Here is an 18,960-nt window from a genome sequence, read left to right as displayed (position 1 = left end):
CTTGGGTACGACCCACCGTGTTACACCTCATGCACCCACATGGCACGCCCCACGACAGGTCCCCATACAAACACAGAGACCACAGGACACAGCGATTCCACTCACAAGCATGTACCCCAGACAATTCAAAACAGCCTCGAACAGGTGCTTCATCTTGGCGGCATGGTTCCCACCACCAAGCGTAGGGGGAAACCCAGACCCCCCATCAACGGAAGGAGGGATGAATATACTCAGAGAATGAATGGGGTGGGGCCGTGTATGACTGGGATATAAGTCAATCATTATTGGTGCTGCTGGGAGGGGCAATGAGGATGGGGATGTCCTAGTCCATTGGGGTGACCATAGCTAAACACCACAGGCAGACATTGATTCCTGACAGCTTTGGAGGCCGGAAGCCTGAGGTCAGGGTGTGGCTGATTTTGTGTCTGGGGAAAGCCCGCTTCCTGGTCTACAGTGATCTCTGTGCTGCCTGCTGAGGGAGGGAGGGTGGATATGAAGTGTCCACAGGAAGCACCAGTGGTGCCCTGATGTGGCCTGGGGATTGAATAGAATGGGAACTACTGTCCTAATGTTGGGGGCAGGGAGACCAGCCACGTAGATTTGCCTGGGAAGCAGGGGGTCCTAAGAGGCAGGACTTTGGGAACCAGCATGGGGGACCATCCCAGCAAAATGTGTTTGGGAGCTGAGTGGTGGACCCCGAGAGTATGTGTCCATGTCCCAATCAGCCAGAAACTGTGGAGCTTATGTAGAAACAGGGTCTTTGCAGATGGGATGATGGGAAGGCTCTGAGATGAGGTCATCATGGATCAGGTGGCCCTAAAAGCGATGAGGGGGGTCCTTGTAAGACACAGAGGAGGAGACACAGACCCAGAGGAGGAGCCACATGAGGATGGAGGCGGAGATGGGAGGTGCAGATACAGGATAAGATTGGATAGATAGCTAGATAATAGGTAGATGGAGATGGAGAGCGAGACGAGAGATGCATAGGTGGATGGATGGATGGAGGGATGGAGGGATGGATGGATGATGGATGGAGAGATGGATGGATGGATAGAGGGATGGATGGATGATGGATGGAGAGATGGATGGATAGATACACGTAATAGATGGTTAAATATGATGGATGGATAGATACATAGATATGATGGATGGGTGGATGGATGAATTGATTAGATGATGGATGAATAGAGATGGATGGATGGATGGATGGATGGATGGATGGATAAGGGATAGATGGATGGATAGATGGATGGATGGATGGATAAGGGATGGATAGATGGATGGATGGATGGATGGATGGAGGAATGGATAGAGGGAGGGATGGATGGATGGAGGGATGGATAAATAGACAGTCGCTCATGCTAGACAAGGACTTCTAGCCTCACCAGTGCTGACATCTGGGGCTGGATGCCTCTCTGGTGTGGGTGTCCTGGGCACTGTGGATGCTGAGCAGCATCTCTGGTCCCAGGAGCACCCCCCATTCCAGTGTGACCAGCAGAAATTTCCATGGACATTGCAGAGCATGCACTGGGGGCCCAGTCACCCCCAGGCAGAAACTCCTTTGCCCACACTGAACCTGGTCAGGCAGGCACATTGGCTACATCTTACGGGCCGACCACCCACATCATTGAGGGACAGTGGCTTCTTCTTGGGGTCTTGGGAACATCCAATGATACTGAGAAGAAAAATCCACACACGTTTCAAATGCAGTGTGTTAGCACCGAGGCCAGCCTGGGTTGGGGGGGGGGTTCCTCCCTGAAGCCCCAGGGTATCTGTCTGGGACTCTGTGATGAGGATGGATCAGGAACAGCCTCTGAGCTCATGTGAAGCCCAGGATGTGGTACATGGGGACCACGCGCCCCCTGGATGGCCCCTCCATGGACCGCACATGGTGTGGCCTCTCCGTGAGCAGGTGTGTGCAAGGTGGGGCCTGCCATGAGTTTGTGTCTTCCGTGCAGATCCTCAAACACCACCAGCTGTGCATCTGACCACGGCCACACCATGACCTAAGGCTTAACCTCTATTTCCTCTTCCATGACACGACAAAAATACTATTCTCTCCCCTGCTCTCGTGGGTACCGTGCTCACACACAGGCCCCAGGTGACATAGGCTGCGCAGATACCCTGCAAATGACATGCCCTTGAGCGACAGGAGAGGACTCAGCTTGGCAGCTTAGCTTCGGGCCGTGGCTTCACCCAACGTCAGCTCAGCACTCCGTGTGATGCATATATGGTTACTCCGTGGGGCCTTGTGAGTGAAATCCGCTCTGTGGCTCCATCACGGAAAAACACGTCAAGTTAGGGAACAAGCATTATTAGCTCCGTGACTGGCTTCTGGTATCAAAGCTGGGTGGGTGCCCGGGTTTTCACACCACAGCCTGGTTTGGTGAGTGACAGACGGGGGCTGATGCTCTGAAGGACTCAAGCGAGTCAAGGTGATTCCACCATGGCTTCAAGCACGTACCCAGGGCCTCCTCCATCTCCCCACCTTCTGGACCCTCCTGACTGCTCAGGAGCAGGTGGTGGGTTGCATCTGGAGAACGGCCTCCAGGCCCCTGCTGGTGGTGGGACGGAGTTCCCGGGATGTTCTGACTGGAACCAGGGACCCAGTCCCTGAACTTTTCCCAAGACCAAGGTGTCCATCTCCTTGGGCTGGCCTACCCCTTGGGGCCCTGGGTCTCTGATGCTTCTGGCAAGGTTGCATCTCAACATCTGCCTACGTGTCATCTGGGTTGAGCTGCCCTGATTCATGCCCGGCGCTTCCACGTTAGCTGATTCTGTCGTTGAACATCCCGGGGTCTGCCTGGAGAGGGGATGTGCAGTTCATAGGCTACGTGGGCTATGTCTTTGGAACGCAGGGGGTCTTAGAAGTAGGAGAGAGAAAGGCATTCAGCTTCTGCACGGGAAAAAATTAGGATCAGCACCTAGGGTGTTGCTGCTCGGGGGGGTTGTGTATTGATGGACATTCTCAACAGACGTAGACTGGGGTGGTTGGTTTTTTTGTGTGAACATGACCTCGGGGGTGCATCTGGGTGTGTCTGGGTGAGAGGAGCCTTGCATCAGGGGACTGAGTAGGGCAGACGGCCTTCCCTAGGATGTGTGGGCCGCGTGCAATCCTGCAATCCTTTCCCGGCCCGCGGAGAACAGAAGGTGGGTGAAGGAGAATCAGCTCCCTCTGCCTCACTGTCTCCAAGCTGAGATGTGTGTCCTCTCCTGCCTTCAGAGTGGGGGGTTCCCAGTCTGCTTTCCTGGGCCTCCCGCTGCAGACAGGAGACCGTGGGGCTTCTCACCCTCCAGAATCATGTGAGCCAATTCCTTTAAGAGATCTCTTCCTATATATGTCAATTGTGTGTCTCCTACTGTTTCTCTGAGGAATGCTGGCTCACATAAGAGGCAGAGGATGGGAAGATGGATGGATGGATGGATGGATAGATAGATGGTGGTGGATGAGTGGAAAGTTGGATAGATATGATGGATGGATATGATGGATGGATCGATGGATCAATGGATGGATCAATGGATGGATCAATGGATGGATCAACAAATATGGATGGATGGATGGATGGATGGATGGATGGATAGATAGATGGATGGATGATGGATCAATGGATGGATCAATGGATGGATCAATGGATGGATCAATGGATGGATCAATGGATGGATCAACAAATATGATGGAGGGATGGATGGATAGATAAGAGATTATGGATGGATATGATGGATGGATGGATGGATGGATGGATGGATGGATGGATGATGGATCAATGAATGGATCAATGGATGGATCAATGGATATGATGAATGAATGGATGGATAGATAAGAGATTATGGATGGATGGATGGATAGATAGATAGCATGGATGGATGGATGGATGGGTAGATTGATGGATGGATGGATCAATGGATGAAAATGATGGATAGATGGATAAATGCTAGGTAATGGATAGATAGGTGGATGGATAGATGGATAGATAGGTAGATGGTAGACGGAAAGATCTGTATCTACCCCAGGGACAGACAGATAAAGAAAAAGAGATATTTTAAGGAATGGACTCATAGGACTGTGGAGGCCGGCAAGTCTGAAGTCTGCAGGGTCGACCAGCAGGCTGAGCCCCAGGGAAATGCGGATGCTGCATCCTGAGTGTGAAAGACACATGGACACAGATTTCCTGCTTCATCACAGCAGGTCCGTCTGTTTCCTCCGATGGCCTTCAACTGATCAGACAAGGGCCACCCATTCCCAAGAAGGAGGGCCGCCTGCCTTACTCGAAGTCCGTGGATTGAAATGCTAATCCCATCCAAACGAAATGCCCACGGCAACCTGTAGACTCGCGTCTGACCACAGATGTGGATACCGTGGTGCCGCCAAGTGGACACACAACACCACTGTCACGTGGCAGAGAGGCAACATGGCTTGTTATGTTTTGGTTTTCGCACTCACCTTTGTGTGAATGTATCCTCTCATTTCTCACCTCCCCCCCCCCCCGGTTTTATTGAGATATAACTGACACCTAATGATGCGTGAGCCACAGGTGGACAATCTAATAATACAGCGTGTGACATGCACATTCGAAGCTTTGTTCGAATCGATAAACACGGTTTTCGGTTATTCAGGTTCGGAGGGAATAAGAAAGAACCCTCCGGATAGTTTACAGGGTGAAAGAAAGACGACGGCAGACGTCTCCTCTTGCATTTTCTTAATCTAACTCATGATCGTCTGAGCTTCTTCCCTGGAAACCAAAGTGACATTTTTCATGACGTCCGCAGAAACTCATCAGAGGTATCAGGACACGGCGGCTCGAGTTTTCAATTTTCTTTCCTGGGGTGAATGTTGTGAAATCCAGCAAGTAGGGTATGAAATGTGGTTGCAAAGACCCCACAGATGAACAGAGGGGCCCACTGCCCACCGTGGGATCCTCATCGCTGTCTTCGCATAGAGATAAAGATCTGCTTCTCATGATATTATCAGTTTCGCAACACTCAACCCAGTGGCCTCCACACGACCCAGGAAACCCAGCCCCTGTCCTGCCTCGGAGAGGCCCTTCGGTTCACGGTGGGAGGTGGGGTGTGAGGTTGTGCATCGGCAGGAGCACACACCACCCTGGTAAGAAGATGCGTGCGCATGGGGAAGTGATAGGTTCCTCATTAGGCAGCAAGCTCACAGAACAAGGTGTCTACTTCGAGAGGCACCAGGCCAACATGTGAACGTGGATAGGTTGCCCTTGTGGATACGGGACCGGGTTATTATGGGGTGAATTCCATCCCTGGAGAATTCAGCTGTCGGAGTCCTCACCCCGAGACTCAGGATAGGACCCCAGTCATAGGGGTGTTGCAGGTGTCATTAGGTAAAACGAAGGTCACCGTGGAGTATGGTGGGTCCCTACTCTGATATGACCGGTGTCCTTATGAAAGGGAGAAATTTGGGCGCAGACCCAGAGGGATGACCACGGGAGGACACAGGGAGAAGTTGGGGTCTACACGTCAAGGAGAGAGACCTCAAGAGGAACCAGCCTGGCCCCCCCACCCCAGATCTCAGATTCTCAGCCTCCAAGATGGGGAGACACAGGTATCGGTTCATTCTTCCATGAGAAAATAAGTCGCAGATGCAGGTAGTGTTTATAGCAACCGCAGGAAGCCCGTACCGTCGGGACAAGTTCCTACACGGCGTCAGGACGCCAACGACCGTGGTTTTCTTCTCTGCTTCCTGCCCCCAACCTGCGACTTCTCAGAAGTGGAGACCAGTCCCGCAGAGGAGAAAACACCACCAGCGTCTGGGGGAGGATGGCCTGTCTCCCCTGGAGCCCTCGTTGGCCTGCGGGCCTCAGTGTGGTGTGTGGACGACTTTGGCGGGGGGTGGGGGGGGGACTCGCGGTGTCCAGCTGGGACCTCCAGCTGGGACCTTGTAGGGACAGACGGACGGGCATGCACTGCTCCATGGCATTGGGTCTCCCGTCAGCTATCCAATGGGGTGCCCCAGGGGTCAGAGGCCATGATGATTATATGGACAGGCCTCAGGCCTCAGGCCTCAGGCCTGGATTCCCTCATCTAAACGCTGGACCCCACGGGCGTAAGGATCAGCTCTGCACAGTCGCCAAAGAGGGGGTCTGCTGGGTCTGCAGCAAACCTCACACATTTCAAAGGCTTGAACGCTTTCCCTATATGGCTTTCCCACCCTGACTGAGCTGGAAACCGTTAACAAACAGCTGACCCTAGAGTCTTCCACTGCTGGACCCTTCTGAGTAACCCACAGGCCAAAAATGGTGATAAAACCTGGAAGGATTTTTGAATGATTGGCATCGCCGGCAGACACGGCCCTAGAGGTGCCCACATCCTCGTCCCCACGTGGTAGGGACACTGCCATAGGCGCCTCCGGGATCTGGAAAAGGCGGGGAAACAGATTTGTCCCTTAGCACAGCCACGAGGAACCAGCTCTGCCAACGCGTCAACGTGCAGCTGGGGAAACGGATGTGGGGTTCCGGCCACGACGAGGGCAAGAGCACAGACACCTGTCGTGTGAAGCCTGTGGTGGTTGTTACAGCGTGAGGGTCACGCACGGGATGATTAAGACCCAGGGCATCGGGGATCCCTGGGTGGCGCAGCGATTTGGCGCCTGCCTTTGGCCCAGGGCATGATCCTGGAGACCCGGGATCGAATCCCACATCGGGCTCCCGGTGCATGGAGCCTACTTCTCCCTCTGCCTGTGTCTGTGCCTCTCTCTCTCTCTCTCTCTCTCTGTGTGACTATCATAAATAAATAAAGAAAAAAATATTTAAAAAAAAGACCCAGGGCATCAAAGCACCTCGTGGGTGGAACCAAAGCGGGGAACAGAGGCAAATTCATAGCCTCGAATCCATATGTGACACAAGAAGAAAGATCGGCGTGCTCACGGCCCAAGATTCCATCTAAAGGATCTAGAAAGGACGAGCTGAATCCAAAATAAAGGAGAAAGAAGGAAATGATGAGGGGCACCTGGGTGGCTCAGTGGCCAAGCATCCGCTTTTGGCTCAGGTCATGACTCCGGGGGTCCTAGGATCAAGTCCCACATTAGGTTCCCCGCAGGGAGCCTGCTTCTCCCTCTGCCTGTGTCTCTACGTCTCTCTGTGTCTCTCATGAATAAATAAATTTTTTAAAAAAGGGAAAATGATGAAATGACATCAGTAGAACTGGGGGGGAAAAAAAAACATGTACAGAACGGGAAGAAAAAATACGTGGGGCTTATCCTATAGCTGTGGGATCCCGGGTTGGGGTAACGCTGGCGCCCGCCGCACAGGGTTGTTTTAAGGGCTCACCTCAGCTGCACCCGCTAGGAAGTGGCCGCCAAACGCCCACCATTTCCCATCAGTCCCGGCAGAGCCAGCGCAGCCTCGGGTCGCGGAAACACCTTCCGAAAGCAGCGCTCGTTTGCCACCAAAGCGTCGCGGCCACGTGTCGGCCTCCCGAGCAGAGCCGTCAGAACCAGGGAGCCACTAAACTAAACAGAACAAAACGACGAATTCCCGACACACGTGTGAGATCCCGAGCCCCGCGGTTGAGTTCGATCAGGTCATGGATCACTTAACGCGCGGTTGCGTGCCCCGAGCTGCCTTCGGTGACGACTGGGCGCCCAGCGTCCTCGTAGGTAGGAAGGCTAGTGGGGGGATTGTTGGGGGAGCGGAAGTTCTCAGGCCCCCAGCGGTCTGGGGGGGCTGCGGCGAGGTGGGGGCGGGCACATTCCCGGTGAGATGCTCCCGTTGGTTGCAGAGACCGTTTGACCGGGATGGCCGTGAGCGCCGGGTTCTCCCACCTTGCACACGGACCCTGAAGCCCGGAGCACCCCGTCACCCAGATCGCCCTTCTGGAAAACACAAAAGCCGAAACGTCGGGGTCTGTCGGAGGTTGTCTGACCTTCTGACACGCGCGCGACCACCTACAAACCAAGGCCGTCTCCGAGCGCTGCGCCCTCCCAGCTCAGAGTCTCCGTGTCTCCGTGTGCGAAGACTGAGGGCGCAAGGGGTCGGAGATGCCCAGGGCACCCGGGATCTTGCCCTCGTTGGGGAGGGGGCAGCACACTGGGGGGGGGGCGCGAGGATGGGGCGCACACGGAGCTCGTTTTAGATCAGCTGGTGACAACAGAAATAAGGCGGTTTCTTTTCCGAAGCGACGTGGGACGGAACACGTGAGCTCCGAAAGTGGTAAATTCTCCGTGAAGAAGAGGAAGAAACCCGACTAGGACGCGTCCCCCGGCAGCCCCGGAGGAGATGCCCAGCTCGCTCATATCCAACACCAGGACCCCGAAATGTGAAGGATCCCGCGGCGCGGTCCTGGGGACACCTGTGTCGATGGCCGGGGAAGTGACTCGTTCACCAAGCAGGTGCACGGGCCCGCGCGGGGGAAGCTCTGGATTCACGGGAGGCTGACGACAAAACGGGCATTTTCCCTTTAAAATCCCTTTAAAATCCTCCGTCCTCCCCGTCCCAGAGAGGGAAGAGCTGCCAGTTGGACGCACGGACACTTTTCAACGTGGCAGGGCCATTTGCCACTCGTTTGTGGATTCATGGCGGGGAATCCCACGGATTGTGCACGATTTCCACACCCCCCGCAGGTGGACGTGTCACCCCACGAGTTGGCCAAGACGTTGGTGGAGCGAGTCGTGGAGGCTCCGTACGGGGACACCGAGTCCTCCTCCTGGGCGCCTTGTAAGGCGAGTGCCGGCTGCAGCGCCGAAGGGAAGCGAACAGGAGCTGAAGCCGCGCCTTTCGTGGGGCGACGTTCCGTGTTATTCCGAGTGTGGGAAAACCTTGGCCGCAGTCCAAGCTCGTTCGGGAAGTGACATCGGTGACGTTTCTCACCACCGGGTCTCATCGTGGCGGGTCAGAGCGTGGGATGTATTCACGTCCCTCGCATCAGCGGGACCAGGATGTCCGCCGACTCAGAAGCAGCCTTTGAGCCCGGAGGCCGGCCCGGCGGACAGGAAGTGAAACACACGCGTGCACACCTGTTTTTACGGCTGTGACTTGCACAGGGTCGGAGACCAAAGCCTTTCAGGCGTGTCCCTAAGATGACACTAGGCTCTGAACGTGCAGACGCGGGGATCACGCTTCTGGGGCCCCAGGCGTCCCCGGGCTGCTGGTGCGTCCCTCCCGTCCCTGCCGCCATTGTCACGGGGCCCCTTGTCTGTGTCTCTCCTATTGATGTTACAAGGACACCTGCCATTGGACTTATAAGGGACCACGCGACCCAGGGTGAGCTCATCCCGGGTCCTTGAGTTCATCACATCTGCAAAGAGCCCCCCTCCCAGTTCTCCAGTAAAGCCCCATCCACAGGCTCCGGGGGTTGGGATGGGCTCAGATCCTTTTGGGGTCACCCTCCCACCACATTGGAGGCGCTGAATGAGGGCTTGCTGGGTGGATGCGATGAGCGGGGTCTGGTTCCTCGCAGGGCCACCGGCTGTCCCACAGGGGGGACCCCCGGTTGGGGCCAAGGCGTGGGCGGAGCAAGAGGTGCAGAGCCGCCCGGCGGGGTGCATGTGGGGGAAACAGCCAGGGCCCGTGAAGGTGAGCAGAAAGAGGAACCGGCCCCAGGTGGGGCCCTCGTCCCCAACAGCAGCCCCAGGTTGGGGTGGGGGAGGGAGCCAGAGCGGAGCAGGTGAGAACATGGATACGTGGACCCGTGGTGTTTGCCGTGGGTACGCGGCGGCGACGGCCCCGCCAGCCTAGAAAAGGCTTCCCGTGCAAATACAGAAGTGAAACCCAAACAGAAGTATGGGGACGGGCAAGCTCCCTCCCCCGGCGGGACGCTGCCCGCGACTCCCGCCTCGGACACTTCCACCACCTGCAGTGTCGCCCCGGGAATCACCATGCAGGCCCCCCACAAACACACACTCACAAGGCGGGAGGGGAGAGCTGACCGCGACCCCCCAACCCCGCCGGCCCCAGGACACGCGCACACACCCTAGCCGGGTCCCTGCACCCCCTGGGGCTGGTGAAAACCTCAGGGTCGAAACCCCCCACCCGCATCCCGCAGGACAGAAGCGAGAGCTGGGCGCCCCCGCCCCGCTGGACGGTGGCTGGGAAGGCCCCGAGGTCGGGGATCACTTCCCTCCCGCCCGGGACATGCCGCTCGCGTCTGGGGAGGAGGTGTGACCAGCCTGGCCCTGCCGCCGGGGACTCTCTGGGCTCACCCTGAAAGTCCCTGCTCCCGGGAAGCCCCTGGGCGCCCGAAATGCGGGGCCCTGACTCCCTGGGTGTACTGCGAGGCCGGCCCTGGGCGACACCTCCTGAGGACACCCACCGCCCCCTCGCGCCCGGGTTTCATCCGGGAACTGCAAAGCTGCACCTAACCCTCAAAAAGAGCACCCGGAGCATTTAGGTATTTTTCCCCCGTCCCGCCCACATCTGCGACTTGCAGGGACCGCGTGGACCACATGCGGGGCACCCGCTGTTCCCATCAGGGCGCGCGGCGGCTCCTCATCCCCCCGGGGCCCACCACGCGCGGACCTGACGGCTCCTGGGGCCCCATATACGTGGGATCACACAGGGTCTAGGCCGTGTCACCGAGCGCCACGTCCCGAGGATGCAGTGACGTCATAGCAGGTGCAGGATAACAGCAGGTGCGGAGCATCCTTCGTTTTGAAGGCGGCGTCACCATCCACCGGGCGCGCGCGCGCACGCGGACCACGTCCAGCGTATCAGGCGCTCAAAGGATCTTCAAAGCAGAGCGACCCCGGCGTCCGGGGACCCCAGTGCTGCGGACAGACCCTGAAGAATCGAACTCGACACCCCGCGGGGTCCTGACCCCGCTACAACCAGGAGTGAGGACGCGCCACGTGCGCAGCGGGGACGAGCAGGTGCGCAAATCCTCCACGGCGCGCGCAGCCTCCCGCTGAACATCTGGTCCTCCGCAGCCGGGCTGTCCCAGGGCTTCCTACGGGGCCCTCAACCCCATCTGTGGCCCTACAACCTGCAGGGCACGCGCGGGCAGGCCGCGCTGTGACCCCAACACCTCGAAACCCGCATGTGCCGTGGTCTCAGCCCGGGAACCGCACCCTAGTGCGCGCGACCCGCAGGCGAATCCCCGGGGCCCAGGTTCGGATGCTTTGCAAACGGAGGGGTTGGGGCGTTTGTGGACGATATTGGGGGGGGGGGTTGCCAGCCGTATGCCGGTCGGCTGACCCGCGTGGAGGTGGGCAGGTGCCCCTGGGTCGTCCGGGCCGCGCGGACCCCGCATCACGGGTCCTTCGCGGGGCAAGAGCGGCAGGAGAGAGAAAGTCAGGGTGGCGACCTCGGGGCGCTCGGCAGGCTCAGCGGACGGCGGAGGGACACGGGGTCTGGAGGCGCCGGCGTCCAGGTGCCCAGCGCGCCCGTGGATTGGAGCCCGGGGAGCCCCGCGTGGGGCTTTGCGCGCAGGGCGGCGGGAGAGCACAGGTGCGCGCTGCAGGCTGCAGGCTGCACCCGCGCCGACCCCCGTCCCCGCTGCGTTTGGCGAGGGGAGCATCACACGTGTCACGTAGGCACCAACAGGTGTCCCCGTCCGTCCCTGGGGCAGCGGCGGCTCCGGGGGGTGCGGGGCGGGGGAGGCTCGTGCCTGAAGCGCGGAGCGCATCCCGCGCGTCTCCGAGGGCAGCCGGGCTCGCGCTCACCCCACGCACCATCCCCCGCAGGTGCGCACGCGTGTGCACACCTGGGGCGGCTTGGGCAGCGGAGATTTAGGGATCCCGGGCCCACACGCGCGGTCTGAGGTCGGCGGGGTGTAGACGCCGCGTGCTCACGTGCGTGTCTCCCCCGTTCCTATAAGGACCCCACTGCTCTGGGATCAGGGCCACCCTGGTGACCTCCTTGTGCCCTCGCCGCCTCTCTAGTGACCCCGCGCGCATGCAATCCCACTCTGAGGCTGCGGGCCCTAAGGGGGGGGGGGCGACAGGGTTCAGCTGCCCACTTGGGAATCCCACGCGGCCGGCTGAGCTCTTCCCGCAGCCAAGTGGACACATCTGCGTGAAAAGTGGAGCAAAAGCGAGCGGTTTTAGACGTGTTCTGCGCGTGGGCCCCGGACAACTCCGCTGAAACCTTATTTTTCATCACTTTTTTTTAAACTTGCATATAAAAAAATATGCAAAACCCCCTGCAGTGACCCAGGGCACCCTGTCCCCCCCCCATGTGCCGCCCACGGGAGTCGCTGTGAAAAAGAGGAAGTTTTCCCATGCCCTGCGGTTGTGCCCCAGGGCTCCGCCTTTCATGAACTTTTTGCGACGAATTAAATCTCCAGATGACAAGCTGCCGTTAGCAGCAGCCGGCTGGGTCCCCCCCGGGAGGATTAGGGACCCTGTCGCAGTCTCTGGGGGGGACGGACAGCAGGGCCCAGTGGCCACGCGTCCTTCTGCAAGGTGACAGCCGCCTCTGCAGCTGCCGGAGGGTCCGCAGCGCTCGGTGCACACAAGCCCCACGGGGTCAGCTCGCCCAGGACTGTCGCCGTAAGTCGTGGGGGCCTTGCCACCTGGAGACCGCCCCCCCATGGGGACCCCCTAGAGACCCCGCCGGCGCCCGGGACCGCAGCCCAGAACCTCCCCGGTGCACCTGCCAGATGCTGCGGGATGGCGCGGTGTCCGTGGGGTGCAGGGGCTCCGGAGTCACCCCCCTCACATCCTGCGACCGCATGCCCCTCGGCCCGCGTGACCCTTGTCCCAACACCTGCCTTCCGGCCTTTCTTCTTTCTGTCTCTCTTTCCTTTTCTCTCTTTCCCTCTTCTTTCTTTCTGGTTTTGGTTTCACCGGGGCGGGGGATGTTGTTTTCGACTTTTGCGCATCGTGCTGAGGCAGAGGGCGGGCGGGTGGCCGTGGGGGCCGCGGCCACGGGGGCTGGGTCCTGAGCGCTGTCACGAGGCAGGTGCTGGGGCCCCGGTGGCCGAGGCCAAGACCCTCGGGGATCTGCCCAGATCCGGGCCCGAAGCCAGTGAGTGCAGGGCAAGGCGGGGGCCTCAGGCAGGGGCGTGGATGTGCACCCAGGGCGTCGGGGCGGGCATGGTGGGCCGCTCTGGAATCCTGTTCCCGACCTGAGGGGACCCGGCTCCCCGGGCACGAGCACCAGGCTTGCGGTCGCACACAACACGCTTGACTCCTGCCGTCTCGGGTCCAGAGGAAACTGTCAAAGGGGGTAACTGGAAATGCAGTGGGCATCAGGTGTGGCTGGATCCAGCACAGCAGTGGTGCTCAGCGCCTGCTCTGTCACCTCCACTGTTTCAGCCTGGAACCGTCCCCATCTGTCATGTGGGAGGGGGCAGTCCAGGCACCCGGTGTGGACAGACACGGGGCCCCAACTGGCTGGACCCGCTCGGATAGAGGAGATCGCAAATGGGAAAGACACCCCTCCTCCCAGGGCGTCATGAGGTGGAGGGGACCCAGGTGTCCCCGTAGCAGGGGGATGACAGGGAAGGGCCCCAGGAGTTCCTGCAGAGGGCGATATGACAGGGAGGGGACCCAGCTGTCTCTGCAGCAGGGGGACATGATGGAGATGGGACTCTGGTGTCACTGCAGCACAGGGACATGAGAGGAGAGGACCCTGGTGTCCCTGCAGCAAGGAGACATGAGGGAGAAGGGACTCAGGTGTCCTTGCAGCAGGGGGACATTAGGGGAAGGGACTCAGGTGTCACTACAGCAGGGCGATGACAGGAAGGGGCCCCAGGAGTCCCTGCAGCAGGGGAACATGAGGGGAAGGGACCCAGGTGTCCCTGCAGCAGGAGGACATTAGGGGGAGGAGACCCAGGTGTCCCTGCAGCAGGGAGACATTAGGGGAGGGGACCCAGGGATCACTGCAGAAGGGGGACACTAACGGGAGGGCACCCAGGTGTCATTGCAGAAGGGAGACACTAAGGGGAGGGCACCCAGGTGTCCCTGCAGCAGGAGGACATTAGGGGGAGGAGACCCAGGTGTCCCTGCAGCAGGGGGACATTAGGGGAGGGGACCCAGGTGTCCCTGCAGAAGGGGGACCTGAAGGGAGGGGACCCAGGTGTCACAGCAGCAGGGGGACATTAGGGGAGGGGACTCAGGTGTCCTTGCAGCAGGTGGACAGCAGACAGAGTTCGAAGAGCTGGGGCTGCCGTCCCAGGGTGCTCGGAGGTGCTGGGTGAACGTGCCTAGGGCCATCCCTCCGTTCATCCATCACACCCTCACACTTCCCGTGTCCCTCTCTCATTCTGTCCCCCGTCCCCCTCCCCCCGCCATCTCCCTCATGCTAGAGATCCTGCTGTGTGGCCTGCACTCCCCCACTCTGCGTTTAGGGAGAAGGCCCCGTGTGTCCGCGTCTAAAGTCAGGACAGAGCTGTCACCCAGCCAGGCCTGGAGGGGAGCCTGAGCCAGCGGCGTCACTTCCATGCCGCGTGCAGGTGCACGGGTGTCAGAGAGGACAGGGCGCACGCGGGCCGGCGGGGAGGGACCCCAGGCCCGTGCCCGTGGAGTGGTGATGGGCTGCGTTGGCACAGGAACGGCAGGGAGACGGTGGCGCCTCGGGGAGCAGGTCCCCCCGGGGAGGGCCGACAGCGCATCTCGGCCCCGGGCCACCACGGTGCGCGAGGGAGGCATCCAGCGCATCCTGTGCGCCCGAGGTGGAAGCTGGGAACATCCCTCGCGACGTGTGTTCAGAGCCACTGTGCACGGACCGGCCTCACTGCTTCCCCCCAGGGACGTGCCAGCAGAAGGCCCGTGGGCTCCCCCAAGCCTTTCTGCGTGTGCATGAGGCTGGGGATCCCCGGGGGCCTCCCCAGACTAGGGGACGCTACTCACCCCCTCTGCTCTTGTGTCTCCGTGTTCTGACTTGTGCCCCCACCCGGGGTTCACACCCTGAAGCTAGACACAGGGCACGGGCAGAGCTGAGACAGGACGGCGTGCCGGGCTCACGCATCACTACGCAGGGCGTGTGGGATTCTCCACCCGAGGAGGGGAGACGTGCGCCTGTTTCCTAGAGGCGCGTGTTGTGAGGACGGCTCTAGCAGAACGGGTTTGCAAGCTCTGCACGGGCCGGCGCTCCGCCCCAGCCTTCCCGTCACCCCGAGACCTGTGCCAGGAAGGTAGCTGTCTGTGGCCTTGGGATTGAAGGAAATGAGAACAACAGAGCCCCCTGGGAACCTCGAACCCGTAAACACCGGCTTCCTGGGAGAAAGTGTTGTGTAATGAGTGAAGGTGGCTGTTGTCACCCCTTCCTCTTTGCTCAGGTCACACCACGGGTTCAACTGGCCATGGTGACCACAGGCTAGGACACGTGGGCGACCAGCTCCAGACACCCCAGCAGTGACCGGAGGGGTGGGGACGCCTGAGCAAAGAGAGGGAAGTCTCAGAGGGGCAAACCGGGGGGCGGGGGGGGGGGCGGTGAGCAGGGAGCCAGGAGGACCCGGGTGCGAGAGCCCGCTAGGACACAGGGAAGTTAAACCTTAATGTCCTCAGGCTTCTCCCTGCCGCCATGCGTGAGGCATTTGTCTGTATTGAGATATAATCCACACGGCCCACAAGCAACCCGTTAAAGTAGACAATTCAGAGGCATTCAGTACATTCACGACGGTGTACAGCCACCACCTGTATCTCGTTCCAGAACATTCTCCTCCGCAGGGAGACCCCATCCCCATAGTGCAGTCCCCTCCCCCTCTTTCTTGGAAGCCCCAGGTGACCAGCAACCTGCTCTCTCTCTGTGGGCTTCTCTGTCCTGGACGTTTCGTGTAAATAGGATGACACAGAGTGTGGCTTTTAGCGTCTGCTTATCTCCCTGAGCATCGTGTTTTCCAGGTCCAATCATGTGGTAGCGGGTGTCGGAGCATCACCCCTTTTTCATGGCTGGGTTATATTCCATTGTGTGCATGGACCGTCTTCTGCTCATGCATCCACCCGTTGATTGAAATTTGGGTTGTTTCCACCTTTTGGGTGGTTTGAATCGTGCTGTTATGCACATGGGCCTACATGTTTGTGTGTGGACACATGGTCTTCATTTCTCTTGGGGTTTACGCAGGAGCAGAACTGCTAAGTGATAGGTAGGTAGGTCGGTAGGTAGGTAGGTAGTTAGATGATAGATAACATATAGATGGACAGATGGACTGATGGATAATGGATGGATGGTGAGATAGATACACAAATCCATAGATTGGATGGATGGATGAACAGATGGATGATGATTAGATGGATAGAGATGATAGATAGATAGATAGATAGATAGATAGATAGATAGATAGATGATAGATAGATAGATATAGGATGGATGGATGGATGGATGGATAGATAATAGAATTGATGGATAGATAGATAGATAAACAATAGATGTAGATGGATAGATAAATGGACTGATGGATGAGGGATGGATGGAAAGAGATGGTAGATGTTGGAGATAGGTAAATAAATTAGATACACAGATGATGGATGGATAGATACATATGGATGGGTAGATGGATGGATGGATGATGGATGGAGATGACAGATACATATATACATAAATACATAGATGGACTGATGGATGGATGGATGATTATGATGGATGAATGGAGATGATAGATGATTGGGTGGATGGATGGATGATGGATGAATGGAGATGATTGATGGATGGATGACGGATGGATGATGGATGGATGATGAATAGTGAATGAATGGAGATGATTGATGGATGGATGACGGATGGATGATGGATGGATGATGAATAGTGAATGAATGGAGATGATGGATGGATGGATGGGCAGAGATGACAGGTAGATGATACACAGGTAACACATGTCGGTGCATAGATGCATGCACAGTCTACATAGGTGGGTGGGAACATCCACGTGGAATACTTCCCCCTCCACTGCCTTTGCTTCAATGCACCGTTCACCATCTTACTTGAGGAAGAGCTCACTTGCTCATAGAACCCTCCTTCATAAGGAGCCGGCCCTGCTGACACCCTGATTTGGGACTCCTGGCCTCCAGAGCTGGAACAGAGAACTTTCCCATTGTTTTAAATTCCCAACTTGTGGCCCCATGTTGCCGCAGGCACAGAAAAGCAATACTGTCCCATCCTCCACAGTGGAAACTGGGCTCACAGAGGGCGGTCCCTGCCCAGGGCCATCCAGCTCCCACTGGAAGAGCTGGGTCTTGAACCCAGGTCTCACTAACCAAATCCCCTCCCAGGCTAGGCTCTCATCACTAGGCCATCATGCCCCCCATGGGACACACCACACCATAGGGCAGGCCATTAATTTCACATGGAAAAAACCATAAATGGGTCTACGTGGGGGATTTCCCCTTCCCCCACCCCCAAGTCACCCAAGTTTTCCTTTCATTCATGTCATGAGCCTGCTTGTTTGATGAGACAATAAACATCTCATTTCATATCAATTTTACCTGTGGAGGGGGGACCTGCAGATGAGCTTCAATTAACAAGTGACGTCTCTCTTAAGCAGGATGATGAACTGTGCATTGAAGGGAGGCAAGGGAGGGAAACTATGTGAGGCAGACGTGCCTCCCTCCTCATCTCTTTGTCTACACAGTCCATCTGTGTGTCTGTCATCTACCTGTCTACCTGTAGCCATCATCCACCCACCTGTCATCTACCAGCTATCCATCCATCCACCTACCTGTCCATCTATGTCTATCTGTTATCTATGTCTCTATATCTATCCATCTGCTCTTATCTATTCTTTTCCATCCATCCATGGATCCTCTTATCCATTCATCCATTCATCCATCTGTTCTTTATCTATCGTCTATCCATCCACTTATCCATTCATCCGTCTACATCTTTCTGTTATCTGTTGCTCTATCTACCCAACCATCCATCCGTCATATCTACTCATCAATCCATCTCTCCATCTCTCTATCTATATCTGTTATCTGTTTATCCATCTATCCATGTCTCCATCAATATGTATCTGTTATCTATGTTTGCATATCTGTCTATCCATCTATTCCTTTCCATCCATCCATCATCTATCTATCTATCTATCTATCTATCTATCTATCTATCTATCCTTGTATCTATCACCTATCCTCTATCTACCTATCAACCATCTACCTATCATCCATCTAACTGTATCAATGATCTATCTATTTACCTGTCTACCTAACCCCAGGTTCCAGCAGTCATCTATCTGTCTCTATTGTCTATATATTGATCTGCACACATACCTGGTGCCTTCTTTAAAAGGCCCTTCTCTGGAAGCCAAGCCCTTCCTGACATCACCCGGGGTGCACCTGTGTCGTCTCCATCGGCATGTTGGGCAGCTCTTCCATCCGCTAGAGACAGGTCCCCACTCTATGTGGAAAGCAGGAAAACGTGCACATACCCAGGGCGCGTCACCCGGAATGGCTCCTGTCCCTGGGGGTTTGAGTCAGGAGGACAAGGGAAGGGGCCCATCCCCGGGGTCAGGCAGGCGTGAGACCCTCGGGATGACTTGGTCTCTCCTCAAATGTCCGTTGGGCTGCTTTTCTCTTTGGCAGCTTCGCAGCCCACATTGCTGCAAAGTGGACGCGTACCGTGAACCCAGGTATGGTGAAACTCTTGCAGGGCACGTCGATCTGTTAACCGAGAGCAAAGATTTGAATCCCCGTGGTTGAAGAGAGGGCAGCTTTAGTCAAGTTGACCGCGTGCCCTCCGACCCCTCCGTCCATGGGCTCATTCTGCAAAAACCCCCTCTGACACATTCACCCAGTTGCGTTTGTAGTTCGGTTGTGGTAGGAAGTGCCCGAAATTCCTGTTATGTGCTGCTTGCAAAGTGCTATTTCCTGGCAGCTCACCGCCTGCCCCAGGCCGGCCGGGTTTTCTTTCACGGAATGTGTCTTCACGTTAATTAATGCCTGCATGCGGCGGCTTCCTGCCTCACAGACAGAGGCTGCTTTGGCAGGTGCCACTCAGACGGCCCGGCTGAGGAACGTGTGCATAGGGGGGTGCGGCTTGAAAGTGGAAAAGAATTAAAAAAAAAAAAAAAAGCAACAATGTCAGGCAAGCAGAAAGCAAGGGGCTGGTTGCATTTCAGAGAATCGGG

At 57.3% G+C, this 18,960-nt stretch overlaps 1 protein-coding gene across 2 annotated transcripts in view; it reads left to right on the top strand.

Moving 5' to 3' along the window:
- P2RY8 (P2Y receptor family member 8) overlaps positions 1–18,960 on the top strand; it is a 36,892-nt gene that overhangs the window by 3,997 nt on the left and 13,935 nt on the right. Inside the window, exon 1 of one of the 2 annotated variants that reach the window (XM_038586716.1) lies at positions 12,244–12,445. The exons of the other annotated variant lie outside the window; for it this stretch is intronic. The gene's annotated coding sequence lies outside the window, so the exon portion shown is untranslated. Of the gene's footprint in view, positions 1–12,243; positions 12,446–18,960 lie in introns of those variants that run through there. 2 annotated transcript variants of the gene reach the window in all.

This window comes from Canis lupus, chromosome X (genome assembly GCF_011100685.1).
Source record: "Canis lupus familiaris isolate Mischka breed German Shepherd chromosome X, alternate assembly UU_Cfam_GSD_1.0, whole genome shotgun sequence".
NCBI classification, from domain to species: domain Eukaryota; kingdom Metazoa; phylum Chordata; class Mammalia; order Carnivora; family Canidae; genus Canis; species Canis lupus.
The sequence above is the reverse complement of the archived record's forward strand: the minus strand, read 5'-3'. Positions and strand labels throughout refer to the sequence as shown.